Raw genomic sequence first — 11,840 nt, 5'->3', positions numbered from 1 at the left:
CAATACCTGATGCTCAGAGCAACTGACGTAAGAGTAAGAAAGCCCATGTAGGGTGAGAGGGAGGGGAGATGGATGAGTCAAACAAAGTTTCGTAACCCTAACCTTACGCAACTTAAGTTCACCCAGTGTTGTAGTGGAGGATATACGCAGGTTTACATAATATACCCACCTCTTTATAGTATACCCGCTTCCTCCTCAGTATCCTATCCTTCAATTCCAGCAAACTGTGCGCAAAGAATTGTGGGTGTGTCATCCCCGCTAAGGATACACATATGCATCCTTGAAAATTCTCTGAAGGAAGGACCCTTGACATGGGAACAGTCCTTCAGCAGGATTCAGTGATGTAGCCTCCTTACAATTAAGGATCCTCCCTCAAATATGAGAAGCACCATCTGTCAAGTAGCTGTGTGTTAGTCACTCACTCTACACCAGGAAACGGCACTCCAAAATAAAAGCTCTGTGCTGGAAATATACCATACTTCAAAATAAAGTGTGGGTTTATTTTTTGACACGTTTGAGAGTCACTTGCGGTAAATACAGAATGAACCAGCGACCCTCTTATGGACTACAAGCCACCAGTTGACAACCACTATTCTAAAGGGTGTATTTCACAGAGATGCCAATGGGTGCGTCGGCGTTGGTATCACTTGCTGAGGACGTGAGAAAGCATCAGTATTTGAGTCCCTGGGATGAGACCATGTTGAGCAAACCAGCACCTCTCAAGCTGACAAGTTCACACTCTATACTTGTTCTGTACAGAGACTTTAACTGGCGACCTTTTGGTCTGGATGGGCTGAGCTACTGCCTCCCCATTTACTATACACCACCTATGTACAGATCAATTCATAAATCTTGACAGGAAGGATGGGAGAGAGAGAGCAAGGGAGACATGCAACAAAGAACGAAGGTCGGATTCCAACCCCCACCGCTGCAACAAGGGCTGGCCGCACCTTTCCCATGTGAACTTTTAAATCAATACAACATAAACACTTCAGCGTGCTACCTCAACTACTAATGTACAGTTTTAGCCCACTAACGAGCCCACTATTGGCAATGGTACCACTGTACTTTCAATAAAGCAATCGTACCATCAAATTCACAAAAGCTCTGTCTGAATACATTGCTCTTCTTAATGGGTTCAGTTGACTATTTAATCTGCAATTTCCTATGACCTGTATCCCAAACACACACCATGTGAAACTGTACGTGGGCAACTGTGCACTCAATGGGTATGGACTAGTATATGTTTATTTCTTTTGAATGGGTCTTTATATTGATTTGTATATACACAGACTCAATCATGGCAATTTTATTTGTAAATCCTAGAGAGGTTAGGATATTTAAATTGTTTGTTTTTTTTTAATTCTAGACATTATTATGGTTTACTTCACAGATAATTTTAAGTCTTCCACATTTGCACTAAATAAATTTGTTTCCAGCTACTTTTTAATTTTGTCCTGTTATGTTCTCATATTTTGTTTTTCAGTTAAAGCATTTTGTATGTGCTTTCCCAAGAGCAGCACCAAAAATAAATTTAAAGCACCACTAGGAGAGGAGGCTAATCTTTTTCATAGTCTCTCTTCCAGTCATTTTTTCCCCCTTTTTTTCATGTGTTTTCTGGGCTTGTTTGTTTCTTTAGCACATTTCACAGGCATCTGCTCCAACAGCCCCTCCCATTTCAAAGTTGCTATGGAAGCCATCCACACATTTTCCCCGTCGGCTGAACACAACAGCCGTGTTCTGGAAAACCTTTCATGGGCTGACAATTGCTTTTAACAAGTGGAGAGGAGGCACCTCTGTTCCAATGGCTGACTTATTCAAATCACTCTTCTGAACAACTGCAATGATAACAAACCAGGCGTATCTTATTATGTGTAATCATAATTGACAGGTATCCAAAAACTGATTTTGTGCATGTGGGTTTACAGCATGTGAGCAACATGCACAAGTATCTGTGTCTCTTCTGGTCTGTTGCAGCAAGATAGTGCTCAGCCAGCTGGAAAGGAAGTGTAGCAGGAGAAAATTTAATCTGAAGAGAGAGGTACAGTGCAGCTGTGTGAGGCTTTTGTGACTATTTGTGAACAGCAGTAGCCAAGTTTAATTGCAATAGAGTCAAAGAAAAGGAATACTCTTTCTGACAACATCTGATAGAAATCAATAATCAAAACCTCTTAAAGTTGAACTGAAATGAAATGAAATTTCTACATAAAGAAAACAAAATCTATAATAATGCAGCTGGTGTGCAAATATTTTTTAAAAAAATGGAAGAAGCAGTTTTGGGACAAATTTATGGAAACAGCTCCTAAGATTCAGGTGTCTACATCTGATATCAATTGACTGACATTTGAGTGTTGTTAGAGGATGCGCTGTCAACTTCCTCCTAGGTGTTCTACTGACTGGAGCACATCATAGCAGTGTGGCCTTCAAACATAGATACAAGATATTTTTCCCCCTTTTTAAAAAAAACAAACAAAAAAAAACAAACAGTTATGGTCAAGTACTGTTAGCAATTTAAGCCAAAAAAGAAAAAAAAAAGCATACTGTGAAAAGTCAGTGCAACATAGTCCTCTAATCTCAGTGTTTGAAACCTTACTCTATGATTCACATACAGTCATGGAATGGGAACGTATCTATGTTTCCAGGGTTCTATGTTCCCGGGGTCCTATGTTGCCCACTCAACCAAGCGGGAAACATAGAACCCTTTTTCTGTAAGTGGGGAACATAGAACCTTTTTTGCAGGGTTAAGTGGGGAACATAGAACCCGGGAAACATAGAACCCTGGAAACATAGGGATGACCCCCATGGAACAATGTCACCCCACAACTGCCTGTGTGCTCGTTAGCATTGAAATGAAACTATTTTTAGTAGATTTCACCAACCACCCTACACGCCAATGTACCAGTGCTGAACATTATACTAAATAAAACTTTAAACAAACACAAGGTATGTATACTGATTTGAAATGTGTTTTTTAATCTGATTTTACACCTGTAAATGTTACATATAAGTCAACAGATTCTCACTCACCTTGTTACATATCGCTATATTTGAAGTAGCCCGGGCTTGTTGTTAACTTCAGCCTCTTACATACTTTGGCCCTCATTTATCAAATGAACATACGGCAGAAAACTGTGCGCACGACCATTCCCACACAAGGCTTGGCATTTATCAGTTCAGACGTGAGCGGACGCTACGATCAAATCCCATGAATGATTACACATTCATCAATCGCAAAAATTACCACTCTATTAACTTACCGGTAATTTGTGATGCCAGGCTATCATTACTAAATGTGGTAGCCAAGTGGCCGATAAGTAAACTGCGTTAAATAAATCTAAACAAAGTAGGCTATTAAATGACTAACATTTTGGTATGGTTCTTGTTCTAGGTGACAAAGGTTATCCCCTCAATACCTTATAACCCCGCTGGCAAATCCTGCCACAGAGCAGGAGCGCAGGTTTAACAGTGTGCAAACACGCACACGGGTCGCGGTGGAGCGCTGCTTCGGGTTGCTCAAGCGCAGGTGGCTCTATCTTGGAACGCTGTTGTATACCCCAGAAAAGGTGTGCGACATAATTTTTGCCTCAGTTTTGCACAATATTGCTTTAGACAATGGAGTGTCGTTTGATGTGCTGGCACAGCCAGATGAACCAATGCCCAGGGAACCGTGGCCAGCACAGCCTCCACTGGGGGCTATATGGAGGAGACAGGACCTCATTCATCGCTTCTAAAATGTAAAGTTGTGTAAGTCCTCTACAGTATTTAATCAGTAATGTAATGCAAGTATAGCCTATAGGGCTATTGGCTAAAGGGATATTCAATACAGACAATGGACAACATTTAGTCATTTAAACATTTTATTCAGTTTGTTTTTTTTTTTTGTTTTTTTTTAGATTCTCGTTATTTTTTTTTAGCGTGTTATTAATTGCCTCAAGCATGCTAACAACTGAAGCCAATAAATGGCATATTTCTGTCTGCCTTTCCAGGACCTCTGCCGTGAGGATTGGCCCAGCACGGAAGGCAGAGGGCACGCGCTCGCCCTCGGTTGCCTGGCTCGGTAGGTCTGGCTCGGTGGGAGCGCTCTGGGGAGAAGACCTGGACGCCATGCCGCTTGTGCCTTGCTCTGAAACAGCATTTAAACGAAACAATGAAAATGTGTACCTGTGTGACATGTGTAAGCCTATTTATTTGGACAGTAGCGTACTGTCAGGGTTAAATTAACTGTCCGATTTTACAATGCAAGCAAAAGGAGGGCTTACCATTCTGCTCCGGCTCCGACGCAAGTCTGTGTCTCCACCACCACTTATGCCAGAGATAGATTCTGACAGGATTAGTGAGGAGATTCTTTCCTCTGTCCCCGTCAGGGTCAGGCTGGGCTCTATTGGTCTCCTCCAGTCTGTGTGTTGCTGCGCCTAAGGGCTTTTTGTCACCAGCTTTAAGTTTGACCACTTTTTCTTGACCTAAACGTAAAGAATTGTGACTTGATCAGCTACCAGGCATAGGCTATTAGGCTATGGATGAATAAATGGGACTGGTCAGATACGAACGTTTCATAAATCACACGTGTGTCCTATTGTAAGATGAATCCTGCTCTCAGATCTGCACCCGTTTCCACGCAAGATTGATAAATGAGGGCCACTGTGTCTTTTCAAAATACAGTTCCATTTTCACAGGATATGCACACTCTGCAGTCTCTTTCTAAATAAACACACTTAGTCGTTACAACACCGCAAATTGACATTTTTTACCTTCAATCACACTGGAAGTGAACACCAGCCTCCCATGTTAAAGTCAGTGATTGTTGGACCCATCAACCACCTGTAGTGCCCTTCCTGCTTGAACTTTTTGCCCCCTTAACTTCAGTGGTTGTCCAGCTGTGTTTCCTCCTGACGCCTTTGGCACTGTTACACACTGACGGTGCCTGGCAGTGTATCAGGCCAACTTGAAAGGATGGCTTTTTTCGTCAATGTCAGATGCAGAAGTCACTACCCAAGTGCCAGTATATGACAACTTTGGAATGAGACCAGGTTGTAAAGTTGGGTGACACATAAGAGAAACAAACAGTCAATGATTTAAGAAACATTAACACTGATAATAAAGCTTAGCGAAAGTTCAATCAGGAAGACTATCTCATAATACTTATCCATTCTCAGGGCTACCAAGTTTTGACTTCAGCTTGGAGTGACATTTGTTCCGGGAAGGCCTTATGAACCAACTCCCAGAAAAAACATGTAATTTAAAACAAATTTCCTACATTTCTACACCACCTAACCTCTTGGATTAAGACAAGAAAGAGCAACCATGTATAATGTTAACCAAAAATGTAAAATTATATTACTAGATTTCAGCATTGAGGTAGTTACATACATAATCCAGACTAAAATCCATGGCCCAGAGCGTCTGTCGCTAGTGCGCATCTTAATGTGTCGGGGAGTGAGTTTTTACGCACAGCACTGTACCTGCTGGCTACCGCTACACATAGGCATGCCAACCTAAAAACCTATTATTGGGAATCGTGAGAAAGCGACAGAGACACAGAGCATTCCCGTAACCATAGTAACTCACTTGCTCCTGCCTGTGTGCGCACGGCATGAGAGGAGAGGAAGAGACGCTGACTGAGATTACTCGGAGCAGCATGCATGGGAATAAATTACAATATAATAGATATCTGTATATTTCTTGCTTTCCCCCTGATGACCTGAATAACACGGTGCTGCTGCTGCGTTTTGCTGCTCTGTCTTGTCTGTCCGTGCGCTGTCAGTATTCTCTTTTCTCGCCACAACGTTATCAGTTATGAATTTAGTTTTCACTGCGTGAGAAAATGGACATGTGGCGTGAGAGCGTGTGAAAAGTGTCAGTTGCACGAGTCTCACGGTCAATGCATGAGAGTTGGCAGCTCTGCATTCTTATCCCCCCAAAGGGCATTTACTTGTTAAGGTTAAAGTCTTATTGATAACATTTAATTATGTATTTTCTTTTCTTTTATAAAGGTGCAGAATAACAGTATTAAATTCACTAAAAAAACATTCTTCTTGTGAATTGTGATATACTTTTCATCTCTGAGTTTCCTCATGATCCTCCACAGGGAACAGGGGTCCACTGAATGGTTTAATGAATTTGAAAGTGATGTGAATGATATGATATGACCTTCACATTCTCTAGATGTTTACCCAGTTAACACATATAGGCAATTTCAGGGTGAAGTATTACCACTCTCCTTAACCATCCTCACAACACCAAATGTGGGAACATCTTTTTGAGGACTGGTGTTCATCTCTCCATTAGAGTTATAGATCCTGAGTGAATCTTTGCCAGGTGACACTGGCCTAACACCTAACGAAGAGACTTCATGTTGTTTTTTTCCTTTCCATCTGTCTGTCATTATTAGCAATAAAAGCTTGTTTCAACTTAACAGTAACTATCCTAATCAGAGTCAAGTCATGTGTAGGTGTAATGAGCTGACAGATTTGTTAGATATTAGGAGTGGCAGAAGGTGTTTGAGTATAATTGTCTTTGGCTTTGTACCTCACCTGGTGTGAACCATCTCAGTGCTGGTATACTGGATTTATCAATGTGTTAAAATTGGTAGGTGAAATTGGAAGAAGGGTCTCAAAGCTGCAGTTCTTCTGATTTGATGCTAAAATTACACAGTTGAAAAGTAATTCTCATTTGCTGCCAATCCAGAGGTTTAGGCACCATCTGGAGCTCCTAATGAGTTCATGATGACTCATTACCTGCTTTAGTTACACTCCTGAATAGTTCTGAGATGGCGGAGCTCATATGACAGCATTTACAGTCCAGTCTGCAAGTCTTGGATATTCCAAAACTGACTCTGACAATATAAATACGGCCACTGTATTATCATCGCAACATAAAGCTGTGAGATTCAGGAAGATGCATAGTAGAGTATTAATTATACAAAGGATGCCTTTTTACACAAGGCCAAAATTATGTTGTCATTTTTCAATTTGCCAAATTTGCCAATTTGCAATTTGGTATCAACATTTTTATAACTTGTCAGACATGTTAAGTACAAACATTGTTACTGCATTACATTTCTTTCAAAATGTATATTTGCTGTTACATTTGTATCATTTAAATGTTACTTCTAGTAGACAGGTTTGAACATAATGCAACATTGTCTGACACCATAACATCATATAACCTAACACGACATAACATACCATACGATGACACAATTTATATAAGATAACATGACATGTTACAAACTAACATCACATAGAATGGCATGACGTGACATTACATTACACAACATGTTGTGTCTGAGCAAACAGGAGGAGTAGCCAGCAGTTTCAGTGAACATATCCATACTGTGTCAGAGGTTATGTGGGTTAATAGACAAAGAGAGGGGTTGGTTGCCTTCTGTCTATGTCAGTGACATTTTCAATATGGGCCATTATGCTCAAGGCTGGTGGAAAAAAATACGATTTAACTTAAGTATTTGATTCATGCTGGGGATGAAGGCTTGCCGGACTGTCTAAAACTGCTGGACAACAGAGGGCATAATCCAACCATGGAAGAAAGAATCCTTTCAAAATAAAATAGAAATGCAAACACTTCCTTACATCTGTGTGCTTTTGATGGCTCGCTAGCATTTAACAGTGAATAGAACTAGAATGCTGACTAAAATGGCTTAAATGTGGCACATAGCCCCACCTTTAAACTTCAGAATAAGCTCATCTAAATGCTGCCCTTTTTTCCACAAACACAACAGAAAACCATGGATGGTTTGTTTCTAAAAAACGTGTACTGAACAGCCGCGTGGCAAAGCACTGTATAAATACTGGATTGTGACTTGTTTTTGATTGATCTGAAGTAGAATGAGGGACAAACTACACTTGATTAAAAAATATCTAAGTTGAACCCACCTTTTTTTATGGTTAAAAATGCATGCTAAAACTTCATGTGGGCAGACGGCAGGACTACAACTGGGACAACTGGTTTGAATCCACAGGGTGTCCGTTGGAGAGAAGGGAGGCTACTGTGTGTTCAGTTCAAGTTGCTCTGTAGGCTAATGGGACATGTGAATTTACTTTCTGTCTAAACATTCCACAGATTAGTCTATACAGATATAGAAACATTTTAAACTTGAATGTGCTGTGTGTATACCCTAACCTGAATATGATTCCTTGATTAAGATTTAATGGAGGTATGAGCTCATTACACAGTCCATACTTCTTCCCTGACAAATCATTCTGCTGCTGGCACCACTCCTCCTGACCCAGATTCACACCCATTAATAGGTGATGTTTCTGGCAGCTATGAACTGTAACACTAATAATACAGTTTGTATATTCAGAGCGAGGGAGGTTCCTATACATCAGGACTGAGATATATGCCTCTGGAGCTCAGCTCCCCAGATTCTGATCCCATCCCCTGGGTGAAATCTGGAGTCGGCCCACTCTCTGCCTCCGAGAGCCTCAGCAGCTCTGCTCCCTCCCCGCACCAACCAACGCTCTAAGTTTGGATGAAATTTACTGCTTGCAGTCACAGCTTTGTTCTATTTTGATGCAGTCGTGGCATGCTCTCCTTTTCTCCATTTGAAAAGTTCCCTTTTAATGTGTCTAAAGTTTTTTTTCTCCTTCTCACCACTCTTTACTCTTTGAAAGCTCAGTGCTTTTTTGTCACTTTTTAAATAAAAAAGATATTTGTCCTCCTGCTTTGTTAGCTCATTAATAGCAGCTATTTATGGAAAGGTGGAAGACGTGAAAAAAACAAAAAAGATGATACTAAATTCAGCCTTAGCATTCCAAACTCTTCATCTAAACTTTCAACATTACAAATAACTATTTGTAATGTTGTATTTTCTATGTACAGTATATCAGCCCAGTTGCTGCAAGTAAATGCTGGCAATGTATGTTTCTGCAAACCACAAATTACAATTGCATGTTTCACACGTATCAACAAAGCTGGTTATAATTTGGCAAGTCATTGCTTTTTTCCAGTGGCTATTTAGGCACCAAATGTGGGTATTTTGTAGCGACCTGTCACTGTTTTTCTACAGGCCTTTTAGCAACCAAACGTCTGTGTTTTATAGCGACCCTTCGCTGATTTTGCAGCAGTTTTCTGGGCACTATATGTTGCTATTTTGTAGCAACCTGTCCCAGTTTTTGCAGCGGCTTTGTAGACACCAAACGTCAGTGTCTTGTAGCAACCCATCACTGTTTTTCTAGCTGCTTCTTAGGCACCAAACATGACTCGCTGGTTTTCTAATGGCTTTTTAGGCACCAGATGTCAGTGTTTTGTAGCAACCTGTCACAGTTTTTCCAGCAGCTTTGTTGGCACAGGACGTGGTTGATTTTTACCAAGACAAAACTGCTTTTCCTGCTGTGATTGTTTCCTCAGAACTGGGTATTTTAAGCCAAAACATGATCTTTTCCTAACCATACCCAAGTGGTTTTTGCACCTAAACCTAACCACACCGTAACCACAGCATTTTTGAAACAGTGAGTTTCAATGTATCTCCTGCATAATGAAGTGCAAATGTAGCAGACCTTTGGTTTGCAGAATCTTACAATGCCAACAGTTTTTCTGGTGATTGTATATGCCAGTGACATGTAAACTCTCTCTTCCAGTACGTTAGGTAAAAATACAGTACTTACTTATTGTATAGCATTAAATCTTGGAACTGCAAGTATGTTAGTCTGGGTTAGTCTCACTCACATGAACTCAATCAGGAATTATACAGTATTGCTTTAGAAATGCAAATATATATTGTTGTATTGAGCCCATGACTTGTGTAAAGACCTGACATTTCCAGATTTATGAAAAAACATTATCATAATTGCATTTTGAATCTGCATAGCACAAAATTTAATGACAGCTGAGAATAATTAATTTGTTTTGGGGAAACTGTCAGTGTGACCCAGTTTCGAAAGTTGGCTGGCTTCTCAAGGATGTTGTTTGTGCGAACAATGCACCACTCCTGAAAAATTCATTCTAAGGGGCTTTCAATTAACACCTGTGCTTCACAGAGTGCATCAGTTTTCACCAATTTGAAAGGGAAGTGGGAAAGGTCAATTATTCGCTCATAAATAAAGACCAAAGAGATTTCATCCTTTTTACTCCTGCAAATGTAAGGGTCTCTATTAGCAATGAACCATTGTTGTACTGCTAATGCTTTTGCCTACTTTCAAGAAAAGGTTGCTGGCCTTGAACATTTTCAAATAAAAGGCAGAGAATTTTTAAGAAATGTTTTTATGGAGACTTTACAAGAAATGAAAGGTCCTGCAATCACAATAAAAAGAACAGAGTAATTATATTCTGACGTCTGACAAGAGGCCCTTGAGAGTGGCTCCATTTTTGATAAATCAAGTGTTCCATGTCAGTGTAGTTTCACCACATTTTAACTTCATTTAACACCTGCAGCAGGCCTGGGGGGCCGAGGTCAGTCACAGTTTAAAACTTCCCATGTGAGTGGATATGCCATGGATAAGGTAGAAATATTGACATAGACAACAGCAGTGTGAGTCTTAGTTTAAAGTAAAAAGGTACAGAGAGCCTATTTCATAAAGATCTGTCAGCTTGTTGGACATGACTTACTGGTATCTAGTGGTAAATACTACTGTATAAGAGTAAATGCTCTGACTGTATGCCTAAATGCACCTGTTGTATGAACCTGCTTACACACATAATTTACATAATGACTTGTGCCCCATTTAATTGCTATGCTTGAACATTCGTTTGACTGCTCACATTTTCATCTATTCATATGTCCCAGAATAGAAACAGTTTTCCACTCCATTTCAACATAATCTCCTCCATCACCATTCATCAGAGAATCTTCCCAAACTGTGTCTCTGTTGTATGAAGAGAAGCACACCCTGTGATTGACAGGAAGAGGTGCTGCCCCTTGTTGAATGCTTGCCTACTTGCTGAGTTTGGCTCACAGGATTTCCAGAGGGGGCAACTGCAAAGCGCTCAATTAGTTTGCATGCCTCACTGACTGCTTTAAAAGAGCAGAAGAAAATGTTGATGGATATGGAAGATTGGGAGCTTTAAGGTTTATTTATTTAATTCAATCACTTTTGAGAAAAATCTGTCTGAAATATGGAGATGTCAAAATGATCCTATGGACTAATGGCAACCGATGTAAATATAAACTATCTGTGAAGCTGGGTTTGTAGACAAATCTGGTGGCAGATTTATGTTACACTCTCAAGTGCCGCTTCCATTACTGTGGTAGCAGAATGGAACTGAACACATTTACACTGATAATGGAGGTAGAGATGTTTAGGTTAATCACTGTAGTAGTCACCCCCTTCGACACATGAGGGTGGTCTGTGTGAATGTGGAAGTCTCAAATTAATTATGATACAGGCTTTGGGAATAACTAATATTAACATCCTGCTTCTGTCTGATCTCCACAGTGAGGATGTTTAAGTGCTGTCTGGAGTATTTAACTGAATCCAGCATTACTTGCAAAAATCATTGACGTCTGTGATTTCTTGCATTGTGATCAAAAGAAATACATAACATATACATATAAAATTTTGACTGGGGAATATAGTGCAAAGCTAACAAGAGAGATGCGCAATGGTAATTCACTTGGTTTTAAGCAGGCCTTGGTCCTTCTTTGTTGTCAAGCTGCTCAGAATGCAATCAGAGTGAGGATTTAATAATAATGGATATTTATAAAAGTTAATTTCAGATTAACTCATATCGCAGCGGTGCCTGGACAGCGTGACGTGTGTGGTTGTGCTGCTGCCGTGGTCCTGCCAGATGCCTCCTGCTGCTGCTGCCGTCATTAGTCATACTTCTACTGTTATTATACACATATGACTATGGTCACACATGTATACTGCTAGATATTAATACAT

This window comes from Epinephelus moara, chromosome 7, assembly GCF_006386435.1.
Source record: "Epinephelus moara isolate mb chromosome 7, YSFRI_EMoa_1.0, whole genome shotgun sequence".
Classification (NCBI taxonomy): Eukaryota; Metazoa; Chordata; class Actinopteri; order Perciformes; family Serranidae; genus Epinephelus; species Epinephelus moara.
Note: the sequence above shows the minus strand (reverse complement) of the source record.